The 26,707-nt window shown below is 40.8% G+C and overlaps 1 protein-coding gene across 7 annotated transcripts in view; it reads left to right on the plus strand.

Moving 5' to 3' along the window:
• Window positions 1–26,707, plus strand: part of Kat6b (lysine acetyltransferase 6B) — a 172,826-nt gene that overhangs the window by 42,010 nt on the left and 104,109 nt on the right. Inside the window, exon 1 of one of the 7 annotated variants that reach the window (XM_070020645.1) lies at window positions 5,314–5,387. The exons of the other annotated variants lie outside the window; for them this stretch is intronic. The gene's annotated coding sequence lies outside the window, so the exon portion shown is untranslated. Of the gene's footprint in view, window positions 1–5,313; window positions 5,388–26,707 lie in introns of those variants that run through there. 7 annotated transcript variants of the gene reach the window in all.

A 26,707-nucleotide genomic window follows, 5' to 3' on the forward strand; every position in this document is an offset into this window, starting at 1 on the left:
GAAAAACTGGTTTCTTTCAGCAGTGTTTTTCAGTTCATCTAAATTGTAGCATGTATTAATACTTCATTCCTCTTAACTATACGAAGTTCCCACATTTTATTTATTTACTCATTTATTGATGGATTCCCCCCCCCCCCCCGTTTTCTATTCTAGCTATTGTAGTACTGCTATAAACATTTTGTGGAGGGTTTTGTTTTGTTTTCAAAAATTAAGACAGTGTAACTCTGTAGCCCAGGCTGACCTCAAACTTGAGATCTTCCTGCTTTAGCATCCTGATTGCTGGGATTATAGTCCTAGATCACTACAACTGGCTAGGTATTTCTGTGGATGCATGATGTCCTTTCTATTGGACGTGTGCCTAGAAGCCTAATTGCTTGACTTTTAGACAAATGTCACTTTTTTTTTTGTCGTTTGTGGGGCTTGAACTCTGGGCCTGGGTGCTGTCCCTGAGCTCTTCAGCTCAAGTTGAGGGCTCTGTTGTGTGAGCCACAACACCACTTCCAGTTTTCTGGTGGCTTATTGGAGATAAGAGTCTCATGGACTTTCCTGCCTGGGCTGGCTTTGAACTGTGATCCTCAGATATCAGCCTAGATCGATTACAGGCATGAGCCACCAGCTTCCTTGAGATTCTTGATGTTGTTTTCCTTCTTTTTTTTTTTTTTTTTTCTGTGACTGAAGTTTGAACTCAGGTACTTGTAGGCAGGCACCCTACCATTTGATCCATTCTTCCAGTCCTTTTTGCATTATTTTTGAGATAGGGTCTCACTTTTTTTGCCAGCCTGGATTGTCATTTTCTTATTTATGCTCTCCTCCATAGCTGGGATGATAGGTTTGTACTACCATACTTCAATTTGCGTGCGTGTGTGTGTGTCTGTGTGTCTGTGTGTGTCTATGTGTATCTGTGTCTGTGTGTCTGTGTGTCTGTGTCCTGGGACTTGAACTCAGGGCCTGGGTGTTATCCCTGAGCTTTTTTGCTCAAGGCTAGTTAGTGCTCTACTTCTAGAGCCACAGCTCTACTTTTGACTTTTTGGTGGTTAAGTGAAGATAAGTATCTCACAGACTTTCCTGCCTGGTTTGGCTTTGAATTTAGAGCTCAACCTGAGTAGCTAGGATTATAAGCATGAGTGACCAGCATCCAGCTCCCACTTTAGCTTCATTAAGTGAAATATGGTACTTTACCAACTCATTCCCTGGGCTGGCTTCAAACAGTGATCTTCTCAATCTCAGCTTCCTAAGCATTTGGATTATAGGCATAAACCACTGTGTCCAACTGTGTATTTCTGATATGCCTGTTGGTTTTATGGTTAGACTTGCATGGGCTTGCATTATACATGGAGTTGCTCCCAGTGGACTCCCTCTATCTAGTCGTGGAGTTACTGTGAGCTTCATTGATAGAATCTGTAAAGTGAGGCTTTGCCTAAAGCCTGCATATCCCTTGGGTGGCAGCCGCTTCTCTGAACCTCCTACATTTACCTTTGGTCCCTTCAAGCACCTTTTGTCTTCTGTGACCTGCCTCCTTACCCATGATCAAGACACAGGAATTTGATGTAACTCACCAATACTTGTTTGAGACATGGCCTTGTGATGTATACCAGACTGCCTTTGAACTTGCTGAGACAATGCGCTTGCCTTAGCCTCTCAAGTGCTAGGATTATAGCATATACTCATTCTTTCACTATTAATACTTTTTGATTGATTCTACATAAAATAACTGTGTTTTTATCTTTTGCACTATTAACAAGTTAAACTGTTGTTAGGATGCCACCAGTTAGTATACAGCTTGGAGTGGCATTTCAGATACCACTGTCACACCAGGCTGCCTTCATTGAAATCTTCCTTAAAGTAGACCCTGGGTGGGATGAGGAAATCTGGCCAGCAGGAAGCTTCTCTTCCCTTTCCATTCAGAACAGACCTGTACTGGAGGTGTCTGCAGGTGCTTCTAGAGTCTCCACTTTCTTTTCAATTTCTTTGCCCCTTCTTCAGGATTTCTTCTCCTCTCCTACTCTCCTGCTTAAACAGATTCTTCCTATCTTTCCTCTTACTGTTAATATTCATCTGGCTTACTGCCTCTTTTTCTTAACCTCATTCTAAAACTGTCTGATGCATATTTTATATTTTCTTGCATGTTTGCCTTTTCATTAATATTTAACATTAATTTCATTCTGTAGTTATCCTCTCTTCTGATCCCTGGAAGTCATCCCTGTGCTTCTCAGTTTTAGTCTGTGATAATTAACTTTCGTAAAAAAGAAGTGTGACTTTCAGACATATCCTCTTATTAGTAAAGGTATTGCTGGATAGGAGACCAGTGCTGTGCATCAGTAACAAGTTGTTCCACTTTGAGAATACTAATGTAATTTAGAAAGAAGCCTTACTTTGTTAAAGACATTTGCTACGTCGGCCCCATATTTCCAGACCTATTCCATAGTCATTTGTGGTTTTTAGGTATGTCAGTTGAGATCACAGCCAACATACCTGGATTCTGTTAGGTTAATATTTTGTGAAATTGCTCACTTTTGAAAATTATCTTCATTTGAAACTTCATTTCTTCCCTAATGTCTCAGTAAATTCTAATCAAAGCATTGTGTTAGGTATCTTTTCTAAGGTAATGTAATGTTTGTTCCACATATTTTCATTTGGATTTTAAGAAGTATGTATCAGAATCAGTAGCATACCTATGATATACTTTTTTGAGAAAGCTGCACTAGGGTTTGAACTGAGAGACTGGAGCTTTCCAGAGAGGCGTGATACCATGTTATCATGTATTTCTAGCTACTCAGGTGGTTGAAATCTGAGGATCGCAGTTTGAAGCCAGCCAAAGCAGGAAAGTCTGTGAGCCTCTTTGTTTTTGTTTTTGTTTTTGTTTTTTAAAAAAAAACTAGTCCTGGGGCTTGAAATCAGATATGAGACTCTTATCTCCACTTAGTCACAGAAATATCCACAACTGGAGCTGTGGCTACAGTGGTAGAACACTAGTGTTGAACAGAAGCTGCTCAGGGACAGTGCCTAGACCCTGAGTTCAAGCCTCAGGACCTGCGCGTGCAGGTGTGCGCATGCACACACACACACACACACACACACACTCACACACACACACACACACACACAATCTTTCAGTGACCATATGGATTTTCTTTATTACAAACAGCTAAATAAAATCAGGGAATGTCATGTGCATGTGAGAATGTATTCCTCATCATTTACAGACTATTTTAGGAGAGTGACTCATGTGCTGCTTTCTTTTGAGTTCCTGAGAGTTTACAGAGAAATGACGAACAGTTTTCAGTGGAAGTGAAATAATGCACATGTAAAATGGAAGCCAGAGGATGCTCCTTTTGTTCTTTTTTTTTTTTGTCTGTTGTGGGCCTGAACTCTGGGCCTGGGCACTGCCCCTCAGCTCTTCAGCTTAAGGCTAGCATTTAAGCCACAGTGCCACTTCCAGCATTTTCTGCTTATATGGTGCTGAGGAAGCGAATCCAGGACCTTATGCATGCAAGGAAAGCACTCTACCACTGAGCCACCTTCCCAGCCCTGCTCCTCTTGTTCTTAATGACATTTATACCATCTTTTTTTTTTTTTTTTGGTAGACTCCAGACTAGTGTCTGATCTCCCAGTTTATACCTGCTATGTCTGAAAATTTCCTGTCTTGTTATATCTTTCAAAAGGGAAAAAAATAGGGTTTGTTTCAGGATAGAAAACAGCTGTTCAAGGCAATAAGGCCAAGTATAAGTAGATTACCATTATTTTAGCACTGAAAGATGGTTTGAAGAGGAAAGGGTGATATAGTAAAGTTGGTATCACTAAAGTTGTTCCACCACCTCCTGCTACGTTTGTCTGACAGTATTTTAGGGATGTATTTCCTTTACCCTGTCTTTACTCAGGAATCGTAGGCCCTCTTGAGTAGTCCTTCAGGTAGAGCACTTGTTAGGACTGGCTAATGACTTTGGACAAATTTAAGCTGTCTTTATTATGTAGTGTGATAGCCAACCGGATTTCACAAATATCTACTATGAGTGTATAGAATTGAGACTGATGCAGTATTTTTTTTTCCTTTATCCTGTTTTCCTCCCCCAGGCCTGCTCTTTTGCCAATCAGTGTCTAGGTCTGTGTTGTTGTTGTTTTTAAATTCAATTATGCACTTACTAACTTCACTGTGAAGGAGAAAGCTTTTATACTGAGCTGTAGCTTTTTTGCCTGGGAGTTTTACACACACATGCTTTTGGATGAGTCTCAATGTTCCTAGAAGTTTATAAAAAGAATAGACAATCCTTTATCTTCCTTATGTATGTATTTTATCTGTTCAGGAATGTTGGCATTTAATACAGAGAGAGAAAGACACATACACCCTACATATATTTTTGATTTGTTCTAATTTACATTCTCACGTACATTCTCACGTATTCTTGACTACCTTTTGCTTAACATCGAACTCTGAACTCTCAGAAGACTTTGTTTTTATATGCACACCATTTTAAATCCCTGAGTTGGAATTTTCCAGATATCTGTATACTCTATTCTCTCCTGGACCTTAGAGGTTATATAAAGATTAGTGTTTTAAGTGACCATTAACTGGAAATTTTATCTGTCAGGAAAAAGGATTCATACAGCTCCAAGAATTCATTGCCTTCTGCAGAACATATTAATTTTGGCAGCTGGAAATAAACGGACTTACACTGTGTTTAAATTTTTTATTGTGATGAGACAAATTTATTATTATTATTTTTTTGGGGGGGTCCGGTCATGGGGCCTGAACTTTGGGCCTGTGCACTATCCTTCAGCTCTTCAGCTCAAGGCTAGCGCTCTATCACTTGAGCCACAGCGCCACTTCCACCTTTTTTCTTTTTGCTTACGTGGTGCTGAGGAATCGAACCCAGGCCTCAGGCATGCAAGACAAGCGCTCTACCACTGAGCCACCTTCCCAGCCCTGACAAATTTATTATTAAAGCTCTATTCTATATAAGGGTGTTTCTATTACCTTAATGGAAGGGGCAGTGCTTAAAATAATTATGGCACTTGGATGATGTGCTACCAGCTACAAGTAAGGATTCTTCACTCAAGATTTACAGTGCATCTACAACAGTGTTGTCCAAAAGAAACACTTCGACGGAGATGTTCTCTACATCACTTAGTAGGGTAGCCTCCATGGATATGTGACATGTAAGATCAAGAAACTAAATTTTTAATTCTGTTTAAAATGTGTATTAAATAATCATGTTTGGTTAGTGGCTGCTGTATTGGATAGCACTTCTAAGTTCCACAGAACTCGGAACCTAACTGTCCTGGACCACCTTTCTGGCAGTTAGGTGAGTCTGAGGGCCCAGCCTGTGAAGCTCAGATCCACAGGGAAGATACACTTCTGGATATCTTGTAAGGGGCTGTGTAAGCAGGAGGTAACGGCCTGGGGAGGAATCAGTGTTCCATTCTCACCATGCAGATATGGAGGAAGGAGAGTCAGCTTCTTTCTTGGTTCCCTAGGACAGAGTCCATTTCACACTGACTCTGTCTTGGCAGCTGTGCCTATTTCACCAGGATCTAATTACTGCAGTTCTTCTAATGTCCCAGCATTTGCTTTTGCCAAATGAGAGATGCAGTTCTTTTTTTTTTTTTTTTTGCCAGTCTTGGGGCTTGAACTCTGGGCCTGAGCACTGTCCCTGACCTCCTTTTTGCTCAAGGCTAGCACACTACCTCTTGCATCCTTTTTGTGTGATTAATAGAGTCTCATGGGCTTTCCAGCTGGGGCTAGCTTCAAAACAGGTCCTCAGAGCCCAGACTCCTGAGTAGCTAGGATTGCAGGTGTGAGCTACCAGCACCCAGTTGGGATACAGTTCTATGGAGAGTATATCACATCTGATCTAAGGGAGCAGTGAGGGTGGCCATCTTCTTATAGACATTCCTGGCTCAGGAACTGTGCCATGATAGTAAGACCTGGCTTCTCTCTCTCTGTGGCTGGTTTTTTAGCTACAGTGTCAGCCTGACTAGGTTGGCACAGGTAGGTTGTCTAGAATGGGTTGTTAAGCTTTTGCCCTCAAAATTAAGAAAGGGACCTGACCAGTCCTTCCTGAAATGTTGCTCATAGGCTGGCAGAGTACTGACTAGCACCTGTTCGATTGAGAGGTGGTGTCAGAATAGCAGTAAGGAAAGCCTCCAGCATGTGGGTTGCAGAGTGTATTCTGAATTGCTTTAAGCACTGCTGGGCCAGGACCCAGAGGAGTTTGCAAAGAATAGATTTCATGTTAAGGAGAAAATATCGCTTACATGTAATTAATTTTGGGTACAAATGGGAAAAAGGTGATTTTTTTTTTTAAAGATTACAGTAGTTTATATCACCCAAGACAACACTACAATTAAAAGCCAGGTGCTGGTGGTGATCTTATTTCCATTCCAAGCACAAGTCTGGCAGGAAAGTCCAAGAGACTTTTTTTTTCCCTCCCAGTCCTGGGGCTTGAACTCAGAGCCTTGGCACTGTCCCCAAGCTTCTTTTATTTTATTTTTTATTGTGAAAATATCGTACAGAGGGGTTACAATTACATGGGCAAGATAACTAGTACATTTCTTTTTCTTGTCGGCCGTGGGGCTTGAACTCTGGGCCTGGGCACTGTCCCTCAGCTCTTCAGCTCAAGGTGAGCGCTCTACCACTTGAGCTGCAGCGCCACTTCCGGTTTTCTGGTGGTTTATTGGAGATAGGAGTCTCACGGTCTCTCCTGCCCGGGCTGGCTTTGAACCGCGATCCTCAGATCTCAGCCTCCTGAGTAGCTAGGATTACAGGCGTGAGCCACCAGCCCCCAGCCACTAGTACATTTCTTATCAAGCATTGTTGCCTCCTCCTTTGTTTCCCCTTCCCATCCCTTCCCCTTCCCCCCCCCACGCCCCCCATCCCCCGCCCCTTACCTCCCCCAAGCTTCTTTTGCTCAAGGCTAGTACTCTACCACTTGAGTCACAGCACCACTTCCTGCTTTTTGTGTTTATGTGGTACTGAGAAATCAAACCCAGGGCTTCATGCATACAAGGCAAGCACTCTACCACTAAGCTACATTCATTCCCAGCCTTCCATGAGACTCTCTTAATCACAGGACCAAAAAACCATAATCACCAAAAAGCCAGAAGTGGAGCTATGGCTCAAGTAGTAGAATGCTAGCTTTGAGCACAAAAGCTTCAGGGACAGTGCCTAGGACTGGCACCAAAAAAAAAAAAAAAAAAAAAAAGACAAGTGATGAAAAGCAAGGAGAAAATAGGCCATATAAAGAATGTAAAGAACTTTCTGAAAATTATTAAGAATAAAACTATAAAAATTGGAAAAAGATCTAAAAGACATTTAGTTAAAAGTCCTATAATTACAAAGAGATGGTTAGGTTAATTGATAGTTGGGGAATTATACATTAAAGCAATTAGGTTTTCTCCCATCAGAATTACATTCTGTATTAGCAGCAGTGGATGAGGAAACATGAGTGGACATGGTTATTGTTCAGATCTTTTAGGAAAATGTTCGGCAGTATCTGTAAAAATAAAATCACATACCTTTGATTTGATAATTTCACATTTAGTTAAATACAAACAAACATATGCTCTTTCCAGCATTTATTAAAGGCAAGATTCTGAAGTACTTATATACACAGTGATATAACCAGCATAGGGAATATTATGTAGCCTCCAAGCATGTGCAGCTTATATAGAAGCTCTCTCAGATACATTTTTAGTGAAAAAAAATATATGTAAAGTAACTCCTTAAAACAAGATTTATTTCCATACATATTGTATTTTATAGATACTGTATGTATTATGCATGGGAAATCTGTATATAAATTTCTTTTAGACTATGCATATTTTATTTCATGGTTGCTTTTCAGAAATTACTGAAATTACAGATCCTAACAATTGGTTGCATAGTTAATCTCTCTTTCTGTCTTGATGAAGCATGATGGGAGCTCTAAGTGATCAGATGTTAGATTTGATGAAAGGTGGCATGAACACATTGATAAAGAAGGGAAAGAAGGGAAGGTTTGGGACTGAGGAAGTATCAGTGGGAAATTGACTTCATCTGCATTGCAATATAATCTGAATTACTTTTATAGTGAAAATATATTTAATTTTCATATTAATGAACCAAGTTTTAAATATAATTTATATTAGAAAAGATGAAGTTGCCTGGCTGCTTCATGTTATCTGTTTGTTTTGTTTTGTTTTGTTTTGTTTTGGTATCAGCTTTGGCTGTTATGCTTGATAATCAGCTATCTCTGAAAACTTTTTAAGGCCTGGATGGCTGAGAGATTGTTCAGCTTCATTAAGAAGTTAAGTAGCTGTGAAGATACTGTGGGAGAGAATTGAGGATTTAGGTCCAAGGGAATGTCAGCACTGTAGAGCCTGGGGCCAGTTGCTCCATGGGAACCTTTGCCAGTTCTCTTGGGTAAACCTAGTCAGGTGGCCTTGTACTGTTTTGATTAGTGAATTGTATGTTGAGGCAGAAAATAGGTCAAACCAAGACTATTACCCAATGCCATTGTTTCAGTGGAGAACTAAGCTGTAGTGGAAAGAGCCAAAGGAGTCAGTGAGGTTTTAAATCAGAGGACCTTAAGTGATGGCTTGCCATGGGTTAGAGGGAGGCTCAGCCCGCCTGGCTCTTAGAGGTCTACCCAGGGGATCTTTGTATGCAAACAGATTATGGTATGGGTACATCATTAGTAGAGCTGCATTGTAAAGAAACAGTGGGAGAGATTGTTTTCTAGTGATACTAGGAACAAAGTTACTACAAAAATGGTGTAGTGTAGCCTGGCACTGGTGGCTCATTCCTGTAATCCTGGCTACTCAGGAGGCTGAGATCTGAGGGTCACAGTTCAAAGCCAGCCCTGGTAGGAAAGTCTGGGAGTCTCGCCTCCTTCAATTTACTATCCAAAACCTGGAATTGGAGCTGTGGCTCAAAAGGTAGAGTGTTAGCCTTGAGCAATAAAGCTCAGGGATGCTGGGCACCGGTGGCTCACACCTGTAATCCTACCTACTCAGGGGCTGAGATCTGAGGATTGCAGTTCAAAGCCAGCCTGTGCAGGAAGTTCTGTGAGACTCTTGTCTCCAATAAACCACCAGAAAACTGGAAGTGGTGCTGTGGCTCAAGTAGTAGAGTGCTTGCCTTAGCTGAAGAACTGATGCACAGTGCCCAGGCCCAGAGTTCAAGCCACCAACAAGGGAGAAAAAACCCCCCAAAAACCTCGGGGACAGTGCTCAGGCCCTGAGTTCAAGTCCCACAACCAACAAAAACATAAATAACATAGAATGTGGCTTCTTGTAGGACACCCAGGGTTGTGAGAGGCAGAGAAAGAAAGAGTGTATTCCACAGGGGAGGCTTCTTGGCCTCGGTCATTTGGAGTGGCCATTGGAAGAAAAACTGTTGGATGGGTAACATTGCTTTTGCTATTATTATTATTATTATTTGCAATTCTATGGATGAAATCTCAGGGCCTAGTGCATGCTAGGCAAGTAAGTGCACTGCTATTGACCATATCCTCAGTCCTTAAGTTTTGTGAGTTTTGTTTTGTTTTTTAATTTGTACTAGAGTTTGAACTCATGGCCTTGTGTGTGGCTGGCTTGCTTGGCTAATACTCTACCACTTGAACCATATATCCAGTCCAGCTTTTTTAGTGGTTATTTTGCAGAAGGTATCTTATGTACTTTTCTGCCAGGACAGGCTTTGACCTATGACCATGTAAATCTCAGTTACCTGAGTACCCAGGATTATAGGCAAGAGCCACCAGTGCCCTGCTGATACTTGCATTCTTTTATTAAGGAAGACATTTATTTTGGCTTACAGTTTCTTAGGTTTTGGCCCATGATTGCGTTTGCTTGGCATCATCACCAAGCCCTGGCATCATAGTGGACAGGGCATAATAGAGAAAAGCTGCTCCTGACCCTTGTATTTTTATTTTATTTTATTTTATTCTATTCTTTTTATTGTGAAAATACTGTACAGAGGAGTTACAATTACATGGGCAAGATAATGAGTACATTGTAGCCTCCTCCTTTGTTTCCCCTTCCCATCCCTTCCCATCTTCCATCTACCCCCACCCCCCCTCGCCCCATCATGACCCTTGTATTTTTAAAGACCATGTGTAGCTTGTAGCTATCTAGCCCAGGTTGGCCTTGACTTCTTGTCTTCTTGCTTCTCCCTCTTGAATGTCACCAGGCCTGGCTGGATGTGTGGTATACCTTTCTTTTTTTTCTTCAAGGTGCTAGGGTTTTGAACTTGGGACCTTGTGCTTTCTAGGGAAGCTCTCTGCCACTTAAGCTATAGTCTCTAGCCAGTTTACTTTTTGGATAGGGGCTTGCGTGTTTTAATTTTTCCCCCAGCCTGGATTCAGGTTCTACATAACTGCATAATCCCCTGCATAACTGGTAGTGCAGTCATGTACCACCATGCCTAGTTTATTTATTGAAATGGAGTCTTGCTAGATTTTTGCCTGGGCTGGCCTGGAACCACAATCTTCTGATGTCTGCCTCCCAAATGGCTGGGATTATAGCTGTGAGCAAATGTGCCTGAATGTGTGATTTCTAAGGAAGGATTTAGAAGGGAAGGATGGTAGACTCAGCACTGCATAAAGGCAAATATGAGAAACAGTGAGTAGGACTGTTATCTTGAGATCAGCTTTATAAAAGGAAAGCAATGGGATGATTGAAAATGGTAGGTTAGTGCCAGACTGAAGTGCTTTGCACGCTGGGTTAGCAGTTTGTTTCATCCTTGTTTCAGTAGGTTTATAGTTTGCACTTAATCTTTTGTTTACCAAGTCTCTCTCTTTTTTAACCACCATTAGTTTGTTAAAATACAGTTACTTCAGATTTATTTTCTAAGGATTTCATGCTATAAGCTTAAATCTTCTGTTAAGATATAGTAGAGCAGCACAGTTGCAGGGTTGGTTGAATTTCAAAATCATATTTGTTCTACAAACATTCTTTGTTCCTTCACCCTCTGCCTTCCAGCATTTGCAAATAGCCACTTCAAGGAACGTTATTGTTTTTATCTCATTCAGTAAAAACAAAGAGCAGAGCTTTCTATGAAGAAGAGGTGAGGTGGAACATGAAAGTTTTCATGAGCAGGATTAGTGGAGGGTAAATAGGTGAGCATGATTTAAGGAGAGCTGTGATCCTTGTTACCTTTGTTGTACTACAACCTGGTACAGTTTCTCTTCCCGGCAGTTCCTCATAGTCTTTCCCTTAAACCTGGACATTTTTCTATTTCCAGCCCAACCGTGGTGTTAACTGGTGTTACTGCTTCAAGGCTGGCAGTTGGCAGGCAGCCTCCAGTCAACTTCCTGGATTCTTGGTTTGGCTCCTCTGATTACCTTGCTGAGCTGAACTGACCTCAGGAATTTGAAATGTCAGGTGTCAGTTTGGGGTAAAGGAATAGGAACTATCTTCCCTCCTCCTCCCTGCCCTGCAACTCATCTAGTCCTTCTGTTCTTCTCCAGATGGTACAAAGGATTATTCATTTTGGATCAGTGATACTTTAAAAAGACAACAATAAAACAATTTCAGGTTGGGGTCTCATTGATCCTAATTACTTAGGAGGTAGATATCAAGAGGATTGAGGTTCACGGCCAGCTGAGGTAAAGCATTTGAGAATCCCCCCGCCCCCCATCTTAATCAATAAAAGCTGGATGTGGCATGGACCTATCATCCCAGCTATGTGGGAAGTATAACTGTGAGGATTATTGGCCTGAGCATAAACATAAGACCCTATCTCAGAAACAATGAAGGCACCAGTGTGTGGGATGTGTGGCTCATGTGGGTAGAATATCTGCCTAGTGAGCACACGCTTTCAAACCACAGTCATCTTGCCCTCCCCTCCAGAAAAGTTCAGAGTTTTACCCATGTATTTATCATTTTAGTAAACACATTAGTTTATAAATTGATGTAGTCATCAGCACCATCTGACATTAAGAAAATTAAATGTCTTTGTCATAAACCTTACAGCCTTTCTGGGAGCTTTAGTGTTTTGTTGACTCTGACTAAAGATGGAACTGTGGCAGTGATCTTAGCTATGCTTTTATTAATTTTTTTTTGGGGGGGGGCTGGTCATGGGGCCTGAACTCTGGGCCTGCGCGCTGTCCCTCAGCTCTTCAGCTCAAGGTGAGCACTCTACCACTTGAGCCACAGTACCACTTCCAGCTTTTCTGCTTATGTGGTGCTGAGGAATTAAACCCAGGGCCTCATGCATGCAAGGCAAGCACTCTACCACTGAGCCACCTTCCCAGTCCCATATTAATTATCTTTTAAATGTAACAATATTAGCACATAATATGGACTGGCAGGTGTAAATTGTTTATTGTTACTAGTGTTTTGGCATATGTTGTGAGTTCTTTAAGGAAGAAGATAGAGGATATATGTAATAGACATTTGCTCTTCACTTCAGGTTGTCCCCTGGTGAGCCATGATAGTCTGTATCTCTGGAAGTCAGTAAAGCCCACATGAGCACTCTATATAACTGCCTTTTGTGTTATAAGAGGTAGTACGTAGACTTCATCCACTCTGGAGTTTGAATCTAGACTGTATTAGAATAGGCATGAACAGGTAATAGTGTCATTCCTACTGGTACCATCAGTGTTAGTACAGATGGGCTTTACTTTAGTTTATATTCTTGTATGCATATTTCCCTGTCTGTCAGCTTAACAATTTGGGTTTAGTAGTATTGATATCTTTTCCCATGCAATGGTGCTTTTTTTGCAATTATTTTTGTTTAGTTGTTTAATTTTCTGTGTGTGTGTGTGTCTGTGTGTGTATGTGTGTACGTACGTACATATGTACTAGTACTGGAGTCAGGTTCTTATGCTGTTGCTTTGTTTTTTCACTCATGGCTGATATTCTATACTCTACCACTTGATCCACACTTGCACTTCCAGTTTTTCTTGTTGGTTAATTGGAGAAAACGTCTCATGGATTTGTCTACCTGAGCTAGTTTTGAGCTGTAGTGGTCAGATCTCAGCCTCCTGAATGGCTAGGATTTTATAGGCATGAACTACCAGTGCCTGGTCCTTGTTACTTTCTATTCTACTACTGTATAAGTGTGTGTGTGTGTGAGAGAGAGAGAGAGAGGGAGAGGGAGAGGGAGAGAGGGAGAGGGAGAGAGAGAAAAAGATTAAATGTGAGTTTTTCTGTTGTCTTACATTTTGGCTAAAGCCCCAAAACTGTAGGTAATAGTGCTTAAGCATATGCACAAGCTTTCAGCGTCTAGAACTTCCTTGAAGAATTCACCAAGAGGCAGCCAGGTAGGTCTAGTTGTCATTATCTTGCATCTTCAATTCCATAACCCAATCTGCAAGAGAAGACTAAAATTGGATTTTCTGCATGGAACTTCTAGGAGTAGATTGTTCCTGGCATAATTTCTCTCTCAGTCCTTCCCATGACTACTTTACAGAAGCCTTGAGAATAACAAGGTCTTGAATACACAAGGGTAGACTGAAATGAGCTGCAGGGTGAGTCACCAGCCAGATGCCACTCAAGCATTAGAAAGGAATCTCCATTAAGTTCTTGAGACTGTGGTATGTCTTTGCTGTATGGAGTATGGGATGTGCATAAGGGAGACTGGTGTCTTTCTCTCATCTGGAAGCACCATGTGGCTGGACCTGCCACTGGGCACTGTGTGAGAGAGTACATCAATAATGCTTGACACTTCCTGTGGGCCAGGTGGTCTGCACAGAGGGCAGCTGGCTACATGCCAGGTATTGGACCCCAGCAAGAAGAGGTTGTGGGTGAGCCCAAAGAAAGGAGCTAAAGCTGAGAGCTAAGCCAGCACCATTGCCTGTGCCAGGCAACATGGAAGGTCTAACTCTCACTGAAAATGGTCCATGGACTAAAGAAAGAGGCCGAAGATACTTTCTACCAGGAGGACCACAGATAAATGGACAGATATTCCAGTTCCTTATACTTGTTTTCTACTCTTTCCTCACTGCTGGTTTCAGGGATTTTTATCCCATTGAATAAAATAGACATTAGTTTTGACTTTTTATTTTATTTAAAAAAAATTTTTTTTTTTTTGTCAGTTGTGGGGCTTGAACTTTGGGCTTGGGCACTGCCCTTGAGCGCTTCAGCTCAAGGCTAGCGCTCTGCCACTTGAACCACAGCGCCACTTCCGGTTTTCTGGTGGTTAATTGGAGGTAAGAGTCTCACAGACGTTCCTCCTGGGCTGGCTTTGAACCGCGATCCTCAGATCTCAGCCTCCTGAGTATCTAGGATTACAGGCATGAGCCACCAGTGCCTGGTTTAGACTGAATTTTTTAATGCAGAAACTTTGGCTTTTTTTGTTGTTGTTGTTGTTGGTCGTGGGGCCTGAACTCTGGGCCTGGGCGCTGTCCCTCAGCTCTTCAGCTCAAGGCGAGCGCTCTACCACTTGAGCTATAGTTCCACTTCCGGTTTTCTGGTGGTTAATTGGAGATAAGAGTCTCATGGACTTTCTTGCCCGGGCTGGCTTTGAACAGCGATCCTCAGATCTCAGCCTCCTGAGTAGCTAGGATTACAGGCGTGAGCCACCAGCGCCCGGCACTTTGGCTTTGTTTAAGATAGTGATTTCTTTTTAAAAGTCTGGCTAGAAATTAGTGGTTCTGATAAGTTACTGACCCTGAAATGACCTTCCACGGTAGAACAATCAACGATCTCAGCACGGGTAGACAAGAGCTGAGTTTTATAATTTAGTGTACTTTCATATTTTATTTCCTGTGGATTTGAAATTATAACTTGCCAGCCTTTGTTGGCTCAGAAACTTTGAAATTCACAACAACCTGAACACTAAATATGCTAGTAATAGGCAGCTAATAATAATAAAGATCATGTTCTCATTTTGTTATTAAGGATTCATTAGGAGTTAGCCTGAAGCTTTGCAATTTTTAATTATATTTCTTTTGATCATGTTTTTGGTTTGTTTTTATTTGGTCATTGTGGGAAAGGCAAAATGAAATTTATTGGCTGTCACTTTGTGGTAGTATATTTGTTTAGCATCCACAAAGTCCTGGGTTCAGTCTTTTTTTTTTTTTTTAATTTTTTTATTGTAAAGATACTATACAGAGGGTTACAGTTACATGAGCAAGGTAATGAGTACACTTCCTATTGAGCATTGTTACCCCCTCCATTATTTTCCCCCTACCATCCCTTCCCTCCCTACCTTCCCTGAGGTTCTTTTTTTTTTTTTTTTTTTGTGATTAAGTGATTACATAGTTTCCCAAATTTCACAGTATTGTGGAATAATGATGCTCATTTAAAGTCACAAGTTCATTCTAACTTTCCTGGAGCAAATTGTCTATCACAGTCTATAACATATAACGGTGTACACATATACACCATACATGTGATCAGCAGCATGAGGATATTTAGTAGTGGTTTGACCAGATGAGTGGGAGTTCTTTGTTTCTTAAGTCCTGTTAATTTTGTCTTATCACCTAACATTTTGGATTTAGCATCCACTTATCAGGGAGACCATGTACCGTTTGTCTCTTTGCTCTTGGCTTACCTCGCTCAACATGATTCCTTCTAGCTCCATCCATTTTCCTGCAAATGCCATTATTGTTGTATTTACTTTTATATTGATTTTCTTTCTTTCTTTTTAATTTTTTTTTTTTTTTGATGGTTGTGGGGCCCGAACTCGGGGCCTGGGCGCTGTCCCTCAGCTCTTCAGCTCAAGGCTCACCGCCTCACTTCCAGCTTTTTCTGCTTATGTGGTGCTGAGGAATCGAAGCCAGGGCCTCATGCATGCAGGGCAAATGCTCTACCACTGAGCCACATTCCCAGCCCTTTATATTGATTTTCTTTTTTTTTAAATGTTTATATTTTATTTTATTTATTTATTTATTTATTTTTGGTCGGCCGTGGGGCTTGAACTCTGGGCCTGGGCGCTGTCCCTCAGCTCTTCAGCTCAAGGCGAGCGCTCTACCACTTGAGCTACAGCGCCACTTCTATATTGATTTTCTTAACTTGCCTGAGACTGAACTATCTTCCTAATGGTTTCTATTGTGTAAGGCATAAAGCTTGAATTCTGTAATTTGGTTGAAACCTTTTTCTTCCATAATCTTCTCATCAACAACTTCTTGTTCCCACTCCTCATTGTCCTTTGTCCCAAGATTTCATAAAGCAGTCAGGCATATCCTTTGGTGCCTAGCACACAGTTATTTTGTTTAGAATATACACTTTCTTCTTTCCCTCTTGCCTGATCTTATTTTTTAGGCTACTTCTTCTCTTCCTTTAAGGCAGCCCCAGTCTTGGTGATTTCCTAGTCGTTTAGACAGCTGTTCTCTCTTTCTCCTACACTCCCTCAGCTTTGTTTTTATTTGGTTTGGTTTGGGTGAGTGCCTTGATTCTGCAGCTTGAACTCGGCCTGGGAATTGTCTCTGAACTTCTTTTTCTAAAGGTTGGTGCTCTATCACTTGAGCCACAGCTCCACTTCTTGCCCCTTTTGGGTAGTTTATTGGAGTAAAGGTCTTACAGACTTCGTTGCCGGGGTTGGCTTTGAACTGCCATCTTCAGATCTCAGCCTGCTGAATAGCTAGGATTACAGTGATGAGCCAGTGACTTCCAGCTCCCATAGCTTTCTAAACTGGCTGGGAGTCTTCTATAGGAGTATTGTAAACTTCTGGTGTCCCCAGCACAGTTTTATCTTTTTATTCCATTATTTTCATGAACTTAGCACAAGATCTAGCCCATACTATTTGTGTACTTTACATAATTATAGCTCTTAAGAAATAAGGAATCAGAACTTTTAACCAAATTATGCTTCCAATTATGCCTTCTCTTCTAATTTTATCTGATAAGATTTTGGCAGCTAATTGTATATTTTATGGACTTGCATTGGTTTATCGTTGTCTTGTGTTACAAAAGCAATAATTACAGGAAATGATCCTTTTGAGGGGTTGTTTCTTGAACTCTACTTCTTTTAAATGTTTTGCTTTAAATCTTCAAGTAAACTGTAATAATGCGTATATTATTTCACTGTAGATTAGTATTGAATCAAAATGTTAGGATGATTAATTTCCTTCCATTCAATTCCTTTAGTTTTTTTTTTTTTGGTGTGTATATGGAGGAGTCAAAAACATTTGTCAATTATTGACTTTACATTTAGTATGGTTTATTTCACTTGATTATATCATTCAGGTGTGACTTTATATATGGTGGAAACTGCTGTATTGGAATTCTATATTCTGTTAAAACAAATTGCTTGGTGTTTCATTAATTACTGGTGTTTAATGGTTTAAAATTTCAGAGAGCCTTTTTTGTAAGTACTCAAAAGCCCCAGGACTGGCATAAAAAAACTAAATAAGTAAAATTTCTTTAAAAAAATCCGGAGTCTGGCCGGGCGCTGGTGGCTCACGCCTGTAATCCTAGCTACTCAGGAGGCTGAGATCTGAGGATCGCGGTTCAAAGCCAGCCCGGGCAGGAGAGACCGTGAGACTCCTATCTCCAATAAACCACCAGAAAACCGGAAGTGGCGCTGTAGCTCAAGTGGTAGAGCGCTCGCCTTGAGCTGAAGAGCTGAGAGGGACAGCGCCCAGGCCCAGAGTTCAAGCCCCACGACCGACCAAAAAAAAAAAAAAAAAAAATCCGGAGTCTAACCTAGTTTCCGGCATTCTTCCTACCCTTGAAACAGACACAGGTACAGACATACCCTAACACAGACTCCTGACAGCTTGTCCTCCCTTCCTTTCTGCTCTCACAGGACAAGAAATGTTCCCCCAGAAGCACTTTGATTATGTCTCTAGCTTCGTGCTTTTTTCTGTCCTATATAGAACACACTAATGTACCTAGAGCAATAGCTCAAGTCTAGTGGTCCTTCCCTGTATTGCAGCTACTCCTCCCGACTAAGGTAAGCTCACCCTTACCCTTCAGTCTCATTATTTAGGCAGTTCCTTTTACCTTCATTAAGTCATGTAGAGAAAATAAATAATCACCACCAGGAGACTTTTCATGCTACCTTGAGCAACCATGTTACTTGCAGTCTATAGAAAATAAAAGATTAGGCCAGCATCTATTTTATGTCTGAGAGAGCAACTTCATTCAAGATGTTTAAATGCTTTCAACTTGGATCGTTTAAATGGAGATCACAGTTCAGTTCAAAGCCATCCCAGGCATGAAAGTCTCTGAGACTCTAATCTCCAGTTAAACACCAAAAAGCCAGAGGTAGAGCTGTGACTCAAGTGGCAGAAGACCACTTGAGCAAAAAAATCTAAGGGGCAGTGCCCAGGCCCTGAGTTCCAGCCCCAGTACTGTCCCCTCTCCCCCACCTCACTCCACCCCCCCATTCCTCCTTGCCAAGTACATCCTATTAAAGATGCAAAAGTAATCATCACAGTTTAAATTTAGTAAATAAGCACTAGGAACCCAGAAACAGGCCTGTACTAATATTTGCCCTACTTTTTGTCAAAAAAGTAAGAAGAAAAATAAAGTCAACAAACCTAAACTGTGGTATTTTGTCTTTTAAGAGCAAAATCACCTAAAACTTGAAATCTGCATTAGTCAAGGTGTCTAGTAGAATATTCTGCTTAGTAAAGGCAGCTTCGCAAATGCAGAAGAGGTATATTGATGCAGATTTGGATTGACTGGGCTCTGTCACCCATGCTGTGACTTTGCTCAAGTTAGGATTAACCTTGTTGAGGTTTGTTTTCTCATTTATAAAGTTGAAAGAGGATTAAGTAAAATCATCTTTGCATCCAGCACATGGTATCAGCTTACTTTTCTCTAGACAGATAGTAACTTACTTGTGTATATTTTTATATTATTTATCTTATTCAACATAATTTCAGAGAGTCTTTTACTACCTGCTTGTATGGTATATATATATATATATATATATATAATATACATTTTTTTTTTTGGTTGGTCGTGGGGCTTGAACTCTGGGCCTGGGCGCTGTCCTTCAGCTCTTCAGCTCAAGGCGAGCGCTCTACCACTTGAGCTACAGCGCCACTTCCGGTTTTCTGGTGGTTTATTGGAGATAGGAGTCTCACGGTCTCTCCTGCCCTGGCTGGCTTTGAACTGCGATCCTCAGACCTCAGCCTCCCGAGTAGCTAGGATTACAGGCATGAGCCACCAGTGCCCGGCTTGTATGGTATATTCTGTGGAGGTCATTAGTCACAATGCAGCCAAGAAAACAGGTCAAGAGCTTTGTGCATTGACTTATTTTCATAAGGCTATTAGGTGGTGGCTCTATGTATTTATGGAAGCAACTGCTATTTCTGTGAAAAAATGAGAAAAGAATCTACATCCAAAAGGACTTTTTAAAAACTCCATCACTACTAAAAAATGGTTCTTCAGAAATATTTCCCAAGCCTGAAATGTTTAAATTGGGGTGTAAATCTTTAATAACTTGAAGGTTTGATATAAAATATGGCCATATCATTATGAAAGAGATTGTATAAATATCATTAATACATCATTACTTTTGATTTGATGAGATGTATTAAAAATTGCTATCCTACTCTATACTGAAGTAATTTAAATTATATTTTATGGAGGTAGACTTTATTTTTTTCAGTATTAGCAACAGGATTATCAAAAATGTATCACTTACACATAGGAAGCAGTAACAAAGGAATGCATGATTAAAATCTCTAGGTAGTAGTATCCTGTAGAAGTTCTGAGGACTTCAGAAAAGAGAGCTCTGTCAGATTGTTAGCAAGAATGTGAATGAACACCCCCCCCCCCACTTCCCCACCCCCACCTTGGATCAGAATCGGTATTTTTCTGATTATTTTAGTGTTAATATGTAAGCAGATCATGTTCACATTAATTAATGCCAGACCTACCCATCTGATTTCAGCATCTAATGTTAAAAACAGAAAGTAGAGGTGGATTAGGCTCAGTTGGCTTCAGTTCTAGGAGGATACAGTCAGGTTGTTTCTCTTGTTTGCCATCACAGTTTGCATACTGGCTCTCTCATTGAGAATAAGGAAGTGGTGCCTCTGTATCCTGCCTGGTGAGCAATTTCACCCCTAAAGACTTTTCTCTCTGAACGTGTATTAGAAACAACCTTCTTGAATGTTCTCACCACTGAGATCAGCTACTGTCACTGAGGGCATGGAGCTGTGCTTTGAAGGATATGTTTACCCAAGTTACTTGGCCACTGTGCTCAATGGCTCTCAAGGACTAATGGGGCTCCACAGATAAAAAGAGAAGAGTATAGGAAAACTGCTTGGTAGCCCTAAATAGTAGCTATCAGATAACATGAAGTACATGTTCCAACAGAAACCATTTCACTGGGTGCCCAATATTAAACACAGAAACATTCTCAGTAATTCTACATGTTTGTCCAGGGACCATTTTGTTATAGGAGTTTTTTTGTGGTTCTGTTTTGTTCTGGTCCTGGGCTTGAACTCAGGGATGGGGTGTTGTTCCTGAGTTTTTTTAGCTTAAGGCTAACACTCTACCAATTTAAGGCACAGCACTATACCACTTCCAACCTTTTCTGAGTAGTTTATTGGAAATAAGAGTCTTATGGACTTCATTGCCTGGGCTGACTTTGAACTGTGATCCTCAGATTTCAGCCTCCTGAGTAGCTAGGATTACAGGCATGAGTCATGAGTGCCTCTTTTTTTTGTGTGTGGGGGGGAGCAGAGTCAGTCATGGGGCTTGAACTCTAGGCCTGGGCACTGTCACTTGAGCCACAGCGCCACTTCAGCCTTTTCTGTTTATGTGGTTCTGAGTAATCCAACCCAGAGCCTCATGCATGCAAGGCAAGCTCTCTACCTACCGCTGAGCCACCTTCCCAGCCCCAGCACCTGGTTTTAATAGGAGTTTTTTGGGTTCATTTTGTTGTGGGGCTTGAACTCAAGGCCTGGGAGCTATCCCTGAGCTTTTTCACTGAAGGCTAGTGTTCTAGCACTTTGAGCCACAGCACTACTTCTGGTTTTCTTGTGTTAATTGGAGATAAGAACCTCAAGGACTTTCTTGCCAGGAGCTGGCTTCAAACCTTGATCCTTAGATCTCAGCCTCCTGAGTAACTAGGATTATAGGCATAACCCACCAGTGCCTGGCTTAATAGGAGTTTTTAAAACAGCAAATCTTTATCTGCTTTTACCTAATGCACGTTGAGTATTTATGTGTATCTTTTGTATTTTACATTTGTGCTTTTGGAAGTTGAAGAATGGAATTGCCACGGCTGACTATTTGAATGTGACAGCCCTCCATTTTATAAAATAATTACTATTGAATCAAAAATTTTACTCAATGTATGCTATCCAGTTACCTATCAAAGCCAACTGAATGAATGATTAAAAGGTTCAGATCAAAGGCGATCTTCATGGAGATTTCCATCCTTTAATTTAAAATGTATCTATGTCTAACTGATTATCTCTCACATTTTACAAAGAAATATTGACGTTCTATAAAGTATTCAGTGACCTCACTTCTGGCTGTGTGGGCAGGTTTCACTGCAGGCCTCTGAAGCACTGATATTCCTGTAACCTTTGAGGCAAGATGTGTGTGCAGTGTATTAATGAGCTGGTTGAAATGATGTACAGTAATTTCATCCTTGGGTAAAAACAGATGTGAAAGATTCTGTTTTAATATTTAATCAGTCTCTAAGCCTCTGTTGGCTTGTTTAAGTTGACCTGACAGCATTATACCTGGAAACACTTTGAATTAAACTCCAAGTGCTTGACCTTGTTCAAACAGTTGTAATTTAATAAGGCTGCTGTCTTGGTGGAGATAGTGTAGCTAATGGGCAAATCCTTTTCTGCCTGGGATTGTTCTGTTTGTGCGTGCTGGGGGTGGAGCAATTCAGTGATTCCCACCACTTTGTGGGATTTGAAGAAGAAATTTGAAGAAGAAAGAAAAGTGTGTAAAGCAATTGTCATAGTAGACTTTTTAAACCTTGTCTTTTGTTTTCATTTTAGCCTTATGAATGTATTGTTTGTAATATCTCTTTAGTTAATGTAATTTTTGTTTAAAAGCATGGAAAATTATTTGTTAAAAAGTAGGACTAGGGCTGGGAATGTGTCTTAGTGGTAGAGTGCTTGCCTAGCATGCTCATGCATGCCCTGGGTTCAATTCCTCAGAACCACAGAAAAAGCCAGAAGTGGTGCTGTGGCTCAAGTGGTAGAGCACTAGCTGTGAGCAAAAGAAGTTCAGAGATAGTGCCCAGGCCCTGAGCTCAAGCCCTAGGACTGGCAGAAATAAAAGTGGGACTGGAAGTTGGGCGTCAGTGGCTCATGCCTGTAATCCTAGCTACTCAGGAGGCTGAGATCTGAGAATCAAAATTCAAAGTCAGCCCTGTCAGGCCAGTTCATGAGACTCTTAATCTCCAAAAACTACCAAAGAGCAGGAAATAATAGAGCCGTGGATCAAGTGGTAGAATGCCAGACTTGTGAGAAAGTTCAGGGACAGTGCCTAGGGCCTGAGTTCAAGCCCCATGATCAGCACAAAAAATGGGACTGGAAGCAGAGGACTGGATACCAGCACCTGCTCCTCCATCCCTCTTCACACTGCCCCACTGGCTGTCCCTGTCTTTGCCTTCCTCTGAACATAAACTCCTCTGTAGTTGGCTCTCTTCTTATTAGGCCCTTTATTAGTATCAAACCTTATTGTGTTTTTTCAGCTCTAGTGAAACAGGACTGTTTCCTAATTTAAATTCTATTATTTTTGTTGTTGTTTGGCTTTTTTTGTTTGTTTTATTTTGTTTCTGTTAAGACAGCCTGTGTCTTCTAGAGCATGGGGCCATTGACAACACAGTTTTGGAATTAGAAAAAAGCTTGGTTGGGTCAATAGCTTGTCTAAATTTACTTGGAAACAAATGAGAAAGTTAAAAATTAATTGGAAATCAAAAATCCTCTATAATTCCACTATTCAAATAGTTAACTACTTTTACATATTTTCTCTACCCTCACCCCCACCCCCCAATCCTCTCCCAGGTCCTGGTGCTTGAATTTAGGGCCTAGGCTCTGCCCCTGAGGCTCTCTTGTGCTCTACCATATGAGCCACAGTACCACTTCCAGCCTTTTCTGAAGTTTGTTGGAAATGAGAGTGTCATAGACTTTTCTTCCTGGACTGGCTTTGAACCACGATCCTCAGATCTCAGCCTTCTGAGTAGTTAGGATTTCATCTGTGAGCCACTGGGGCCTACTTTTAATCTAAAAATATATACACTAATGTCCTTCCCCAATTTTTTAATCCTAGCAATAATTGTTTAGAGCTTTTTGAGTTTACTTGGTAGCTGAGACTTTCTGCAATTTTTTTTTTTTTTTGTCAATTGTAGGGCCTGAACTCTGGGCCTGGGCGGCGCTATCCCTCAGCTCTTCAGTTCAAGGCTAGTGCTCTACCACTTGAGCCACAGCGCTACTTCTGGCTCTTTTTGCTTATGTGGTGCTGAGAAATCGAACCCAGGGCCTCATGCATGCAAGGCAACACTCTTCCACTGAGTCCTTCTGCAGAAATTTTTTGGCTATGATACTTGTATTTAAAACTGTGCAATTTGGTATGAATATTTCATTCTTTGCCTTTTAACTAATAGTGAATGTAGATCATTAATCATTTTATATTATCTTCTCTTTGTCTTGCATTATTTATCAACTCCTTTGGGAAGAGTTAATACTATTTCCATTTTTTCAAATTACTTATCATAATGTCTCACTAAAGTAAATGTTCAGTAAATATTTGGTTTATGCCTTTTGCTTAATTTTTATGAAACCTGGTATTCTGTGAATACTGTACATGTTGATATAGTTAGTTCCAGTTCAGGATGAAATCAAAGTGTTAGCTAGGGTTACAGTCTCATTTGTGACTCAAGGTTCTCTTCGAAGCTCACTGGCTGTTGGCAGAATTCAGTGCCTTGAGGTTGTAAAGAATTAGTTCCCTCCCAGAAGCCACCCTTCCACAGAGCCCTCTTTGCAGCATAGTATTTTGCTTCTTCAAGATGTACTGGAGAATCTTTTGCATACTTGCTGTCTTTCCAGCCTCTGACACTTTTTAAAAGCCTGGTCCTTCTCATCCCAAAAGAGGATCTTAAACAGTGTTTATATATTCTAGAAGACTAGTGTCTTATCCTCTCCCCTCTTTGCCCCTTTCCCTCTTTCATTACAAGGTGCTACTCCATCCATATAGAATTCTTTCTTTAGTTAAATCAGTACTTCCAGTCCAGGTATACATCCTCCAGGTGTGAAAGGTGTTTTACACCTCAGTAGTGACTATATACTATTCACCATATATTGATTTAAACATTTAAATTTCTGGAGGCAATTTCATTTTCGTATTCTTCTTCTACTTTTCATGTGTAGGGATGATTCTTCATTGTAAATCTCCAAGGTCCTCACATCTATGCCCTCTCTTTACACTTTTATTGTCTAAGAATTTTGTTACTAGAGAAACTCTACTTTCACTGGAAGTTTGAGGATTGTTAACTTAAAATTATACTCAGTACATGTAGAGACCAGGAGCAGGGAGGGGACTGTTATTTGCACAGATAAATTGTTAGCAGATGAATAAATGTTTGTCTCTTAATTATTTATTTATATTCTGTGTTCTTTTAATATAATGCCTTCCAGTCAAAAGCATAAAGTTAAAGCAATTAAGAAAAATCGTTCTGTTTTGGCGGTTTTGACAGTATATGAAAAGATGTTCTTCCTCATTAAAATGAACTCCAAGGAGCCCAGAGTTTTCATAAGGTAGAATTTTATAGTTGCCTGTCGGTTGTGAGAGATCATTGCCTCAGGCCACAGTGACTAGCTGTGTGGCAGAGTTAACCTGCCTGCACTCTGGGGAAACTGTCAAGAAATGGGCAATAAATTAATCATGTAAAAAGTGGTTCTCTGAGCTGTAGGCAGTCAGTTGTTGATTGACTGATTTAAAAGTAGGAGGTAGGCTAATGGAAGATGACATCCAAACTCAGTTGTTGACTCAGCTGAGCTGAGCCAGGGTTTCTGCTGGCTTTTACTCTTATTCCTGAATAAAACTAGCTTATAGGTTAAACATGCAGACATGGAAATTAGGTTGCCCAGGATAAGCCTTTGTTTAACTTAATTTCCCAAAGTCTCTATTTCCTGTTGAAAGTTAAGTTTTTGTAAAGCATTTGATAGGACTTTAAACAATAGTAGTGGACCAGGAGAAGCTGTCTTTTGTGGGAGTTGTCAGCCCCAGAGGGCCAGAGTTAGAATTATTTAGAATTTCTGGCACAAGTTGATAATAAAATTCAGTCTCTTAGTTAGTTTATTGCTATGTTTAAATCCTCTACATATAGGGTTCTCCCATCTTGCCTGCAATCCTAGGTCCACACATAAGCTTTCAAGCATGTATACTGCTGTTGCTTTTCTCATATTTGAGTCTGAGGTATATATTTTTATTACAGCAAGAATGCCAGATTGACATGGTCTAACAGCATTGTGGTAGAGGGTTATAGAGAAAAATTGGCTTAATAAAAATAGATGTTTTACTCTAGTTGGAGACTATTGAGTATAATCTAGCAAAATACGGTCTGAGAAATAGGAATCAGCAGCCAACAACAAAACAGCTGGGTGCTGGTGGCTCATACCTATAATCTTAACTACTCAGGAGGCTGAGACCTGAGGATTGCAGTTCAAAGCTAGCCCAGGCAGGAAAGTCCACGAAATTCTTACCTCTACTAAACTACTCAAAAAAAGCCGAAATTGGCACTGTGGCTCAAGTAGTAGAGCACCAGTCTTGAGTACAAAGAGGCTCAAGGACAGTGCCCACACCCACCAAAGAAAGCCCCAGGACCAGAAAAAACAAAACAAAACCCAAAGTAAAAACAGAGTAATAATAATAAAAAGCAGACTAATCTATTTTTCTTCCTGGATCCTAAATATTGTACTATTTCAAACATATACCAATTACTCTGTGCCAATTCTGGAAGCTCTTTCTGTAATGAAAGTAGAGAAGAAATACATTTTGAGTCAGTGGTAAAGGTTCTCACTTGTAACTCTAGCTACTTAGGAGGCTGAGATCTGAGGATTGTAGTTTGAAGCCAGCTCTGGCAGAAAAGTCTATGAGACTCTAGGTACTGGGAGCTCATGCCTTTACTCCTAACTACTGAGGAGGTTGAGATCTCTGCAAAGAGAAAAGACAACGAAAGAAAGAAGGAAAGAAAGAAAAGGAAGGAAGGAAGGAAGGAAGGAAGAAGGGAGAGAGAAAGAGAAAGAGAGGAAAGAAAGAAAAAGAAAGGGGATGGAAGAAGGAAGGAAGGGGAGAGAGAGAAAGAGAAGGGGAGGGAGGGCAACAAAAACATCCATTTCCATCCTTTATTTTCAAATTGTACCTCGGCATACTTTGGCATTTCAATTCATCTATCAAGGGCTGGGAAGGTGGCTCAGTGGTAGAGCGCTTGCCTTGCATGCCTGAGGCCCTGGGTTCGATTTCTCAGCACCACATAAGAAAAAAGAAAAAAGCTGGAAGTGGCGCTGTGGCTCAAGTGGTAGAGCGCTAGCCTTGAGCTGAAGAGCTGAGGGACAGCGCTCAGGCCCAGAGTTCAGGCCCCACGACCGGACCCCCCGCCCCCCCAAAAAATATATATATATAAATTCATCTATCAACTGTTCTTTTTTTCCCCCTTCTTTTTAAAAATTATTATTATCTTTAAGTAGCTGTACAAAGGAGTTGTATTTAAAAAGCAGTTTATGAATAAAATGTTTTTTGATCCATGTCATCCCTTTCGACATTCTCACCCATCCCTCCTCCACTCACTTCTTCCTTCTCTGTCCTTAATTTTTTTTTTTTTTTTTTTTTGAGGTCTGGTCGTGGGGCCTGAACT

The sequence above is a fragment of the Dipodomys merriami genome, unplaced genomic scaffold (genome assembly GCF_024711535.1).
Source record: "Dipodomys merriami isolate MVZ:Mamm:240054 unplaced genomic scaffold, mDipMer1.0.p SCAF_14, whole genome shotgun sequence".
NCBI lineage: Eukaryota > Metazoa > Chordata > Mammalia > Rodentia > Heteromyidae > Dipodomys > Dipodomys merriami.